The sequence below is a fragment of the Pecten maximus genome, chromosome 1, assembly GCF_902652985.1.
Source record: "Pecten maximus chromosome 1, xPecMax1.1, whole genome shotgun sequence".
NCBI classification, from domain to species: domain Eukaryota; kingdom Metazoa; phylum Mollusca; class Bivalvia; order Pectinida; family Pectinidae; genus Pecten; species Pecten maximus.
This window is the reverse complement of record NC_047015.1, coordinates 3,275,510-3,281,211: the sequence shown is the minus strand read 5'-3', so window position 1 is coordinate 3,281,211 and position 5,702 is coordinate 3,275,510.

Genomic DNA, 5,702 nt, shown 5'->3' with positions numbered 1-5,702 from the left:
CTTATATATCTTATTGATATTAGAACTCCCTTATATATCTAATTGGTATTAGAACTCCCTTATATATCATATTGATATTAGAACTCTCTTATATATCTAATTGATATTAGAACTCCCTTATATATCATATTGGTATTAGAACTCCCTTACATATCATATTGATATTAGAACTCTCTTATATATCTAATTGATATTAGAACTCTCTTATATATCATATTGGTATTAGAACTCCCTTATATATCTAATTGGTATTAGAACTCCCTTATATATCATATTGATATTAGAACTCTCTTATATATCTAATTGATATTAGAACTCCCTTATATATCTTATTGATATTAGAACTCCCTTATATATCTAATTGGTATTAGAACTCCCTTATATATCATATTGATATTAGAACTCTCTTATATATCTAATTGATATTAGAACTCCCTTATATATCATATTGGTATTAGAACTCCCTTACATATCATATTGATATTAGAACTCTCTTATATATCTAATTGATATTAGAACTCTCTTATATATCATATTGGTATTAGAACTCCCTTATATATCAAATTGATATTAGAACTCCCTTATATATCATATTGATATTAGAACTCCCTTATATATCTAATTGATATTAGAACTCCCTTATATATCATATTGGTATAAGAACTCCCTTACATATCATATTGATATTAGAACTCTCTTATATATCTAATTGATATTAGAACTCTCTTATATATCATATTGATATTAGAACTCCCTTATGTATCTAATTGATATTAGAACTCCCTTATATATCAAATTGATATTAGAACTCCCTTATGTATCTAATTGATATTAGAACTCTCTTATATATCTAATTGATATTAGAACTCCCTTACATATTATATTAGTATTAAAACTCCCTAACATATCTTATTGATATTAGAACTCACTTATATATCTAATTGATATTAGAACTCCCTTATATATCAAATTTATATTAGAACTCCCTTATGTATCTAATTGATATTAGAACTCCCTTATATATCAAATTGATATTAGAACTCCCTTATGTATCTAATTGATATTAGAACTCCCTTATATATCATATTGGTATTAGAACTCCCTTATATATCTTATTGATATTAGAACTCCCTTACATATCATATTGATATTAGAACTCCCTTATATATCATATAGGTATTAGAACTCCCTTATATATCTAATTGGTATTAGAACTCCCTTATATATCATATTGGTATTAGAACTCCCTTATATATCATATTGATATTAGAACTCCCTTATATATCTAATTGATATCATAACTCTCTTATATATCATATTGGTATTAGAACTCCCTTACATATCATATTGATATTAGAACTCTCTTATATATCTAATTGATATTAGAACTCTCTTATATATCATATTGATATTAGAACTCCCTTATGTATCTAATTGATATTAGAACTCCCTTATATATCAAATTGATATTAGAACTCCCTTATGTATCTAATTGATATTAGAACTCCCTTATATATCATATTGATATTAGAACTCCCTTATGTATCTAATTGATATTAGAACTCTCTTATATATCTAATTGATATTAGAACTCCCTTATATATCAAATTGATATTAGAACTCCCTTATGTATCTAACTGATATTAGAACTCTCTTATATATCTAATTGATATTAGAACTCCCTTACATATTATATTGGTATTAAAACTCCCTAACATATCTTATTGATATTAGAACTCCCTTATGTATCTAATTGATATTAGAACTCTCTTATATATCATATTGGTATTAGAACTCCCTTACATATCATATTGATATTAGAACTCTCTTATATATCTAATTGATATTAGAACTCTCTTATATATCATATTGATATTAGAACTCCCTTATGTATCTAATTGATATTAGAACTCCCTTATATATCAAATTGATATTAGAACTCCCTTATGTATCTAATTGATATTAGAACTCCCTTATATATCATATTGATATTAGAACTCCCTTATGTATCTAATTGATATTAGAACTCTCTTATATATCTAATTGATATTAGAACTCCCTTATATATCAAATTGATATTAGAACTCCCTTATGTATCTAATTGATATTAGAACTCTCTTATATATCTAATTGATATTAGAACTCCCTTACATATTATATTAGTATTAAAAGTCCCTAACATATCTTATTGATATTAGAACTCCCTTATATATCTTATTGATATTAGAACTCACTTATATATCTAATTGATATTAGAACTCCCTTATATATCAAATTGATATTAGAACTCCCTTATGTATCTAATTGATATTAGAACTCCCTTACATATTATATTAGTATTAAAACTCCCTAACATATCTTATTGATATTAGAACTCACTTATATATCTAATTGATATTAGAACTCCCTTATATATCAAATTGATATTAGAACTCCCTTATATATCTAATTGATATTAGAACTCCCTTACATATCATATTGATATTAGAACTCCCTTACATATCATATTGATATTAGAACTCCCTTATATATCATATAGGTATTAGAACTCCCTTATATATCTAATTGGTATTAGAACTCCCTTATATATCATATAGGTATTAGAACTCCCTTATATATCTAATTGGTATTAGAACTCCCTTATATATCATATTGGTATTAGAACTCCCTTATATATCATATTGGTATTAGAACTCCCTTATATATCATATTGGTATTAGAACTCCCTTATATATCATATAGGTATTAGAACTCCCTTATATATCTAATTGGTATTAGAACTCCCTTATATATCATATTGGTATTAGAACTCCCTTATATATCTAATTGGTATTAGAACTCCCTTATATATCATATTGGTATTAGAACTCCCTTATATATCATATTGATATTAGAACTCCCTTATATATCTAATTGATATCATAACTCTCTTATATATCATATAGGTATTAGAACTCCCTTATATATCTAATTGGTATTAGAACTCCCTTATATATCATATAGGTATTAGAACTCCCTTATATATCTAATTGGTATTAGAACTCCCTTATATATCATATTGGTATTAGAACTCCCTTATATATCATATTGATATTAGAACTCCCTTATATATCTAATTGATATCATAACTCTCTTATATATCATATTGGTATTAGAACTCCCTTATATATCTAATTGGTATTAGAACTCCCTTATATATCATATAGGTATTAGAACTCCCTTATATATCATATTGGTATTAGAACTCCCTTATATATCATATTGATATTAGAACTCCCTTATATATCTAATTGATATCATAACTCTCTTATATATCATATTGGTATTAGAACTCCCTTATATATCATATTGATATTAGAACTCCCTTATATATCTAATTGATATTAGAACTCCCTTACATATCTTATTGATATTAGAACTCCCTTACATATCATATTGATATTAGAACTCCCTTATATATCAAATTGATATTAGAACTCCTTAGATATCTAATTGATATTAGAACTCCCTTATATATCATATTGGTATTAGAACTCCCTTATATATCATATTGATATTAGAACTCCCTTATATATCTAATTGGTATTAGAACTCCTTATATATCTAATTGGTATTAGAACTCCCTTATATATCTAATTGGTATTAGAACTCCCTTATATATCATATTGGTATTAGAACTCCCTTATATATCTAATTGGTATTAGAACTCCCTTATATATCATATAGGTATTAGAACTCCCTTATATATCATATTGATATTAGAACTCCCTTATATATCTAATTGATATCATAACTCTCTTATATATCATATTGGTATTAGAACTCCCTTATATATCATATTGATATTAGAACTCCCTTATATATCATATTGGTATTAGAACTCCCTTATATATCATATTGATATTAGAACTCCCTTATATATCTAATTGATATCATAACTCTCTTATATATCATATTGGTATTAGAACTCCCTTACATATCATATTGATATTAGAACTCTCTTATATATCTAATTGATATTAGAACTCTCTTATATATCATATTGATATTAGAACTCCCTTATGTATCTAATTGATATTAGAACTCCCTTATATATCAAATTGATATTAGAACTCCCTTATGTATCTAATTGATATTAGAACTCTCTTATATATCTAATTGATATTAGAACTCCCTTATATATCAAATTGATATTAGAACTCCCTTATGTATCTAATTGATATTAGAACTCTCTTATATATCTAATTGATATTAGAACTCCCTTACATATTATATTGGTATTAAAACTCCCTAACATATCTTATTGATATTAGAACTCACTTATATATCTAATTGATATTAGAACTCCCTTATATATCAAATTGATATTAGAACTCCCTTATGTATCTAATTGATATTAGAACTCCCTTATATATCATATTGGTATTAGAACTCACTTATATATCTAATTGGTATTAGAACTCCCTTATATATCATATTGATATTAGAACTCCCTTATATATCATATTGATATTAGAGCTCCCTTACATATCATATTGGTATTAGAGCTCCCTTACATATCATATTGGTATTAGAACTCCCTTATATATCATATTGGTATTAGAACTCCCTTATATATCTAATTGATATTAGAACTCCCTTATATATCATATTGATATTAGAACTCCCTTAATTATCATAATATTTACATTTGGATGGCAAAGCCATGATATAAACAAACTAAACAAATTTGCAGTCTATGAGAGTATAACTGACACCCAAAGCGTGACACCATTCTATGCATAACTGACACCCAAATCGTGCATTCGGGTGTTATTCATACGCGACCGGATCCCCCGGAACTACTTGCAACCAATGTAAACAAATGGCATCTTATCATTGCCCATCATGCTATCGGATAGAGTACGAGACCAGAAAACAAATCTTAAAATGTAAAACGAAAATAAAGGTAAGAATGGTTAACAATCACGAAAATAGGAATAAAACAAGATTTAATAAACACATATGCTGACAGATATTTGTTCCGGGGCCAGAGTGGAAAATCATTACACACCACATTGTTTGCGCGCCACCGCCATCCAGTGTTTGAATGACAAAAAATTTGAAACCCGACACATCATGTTTATGTCAAATCATAAGAACGAGGCTTCTCTCTGGTCGTACAATAGAACAGTTTCTTCTTCACAAAAGAAAGCATCAAGTGGTGCATTATCGTGTCTAACGCATCCTAAACTTGAAACAGCCATGGTACCCGTCACAAGCAACGTTGTCGCTGAAGCTCGTCCAACTCCCTCGGCCATTGTCACCTACCTCATTGATCGTATCCCTGACACCGGTGCTGTTGTAGCTACTATAAACTGTAATCAGGTTTCCATGTAATCAAAGAACATGTTTACATCTGGTTTTTTGGCGAATTCCACTTTCTCCCACTGCACATTCAACTTTCATAGCTAAACTCTGTCAATGCTGTCAGCCGTTGCGTGCGCGTGGTGACGGGTGAAATTTCCACATAATTGTTCCGGATGGTAAATTAAAAAAAGAAAATTCCGAAATCGTTAACAAACTGAATAATTCATCCGTATATAATTCATCCGTATATTCTGAAATACTGACTACTAATATTATTGATATTGTTATTAAAATATCTGATGATGTTTTCAGTATTTTTTTAATTATTTCCATGCACTATTTTTTTTTTATTT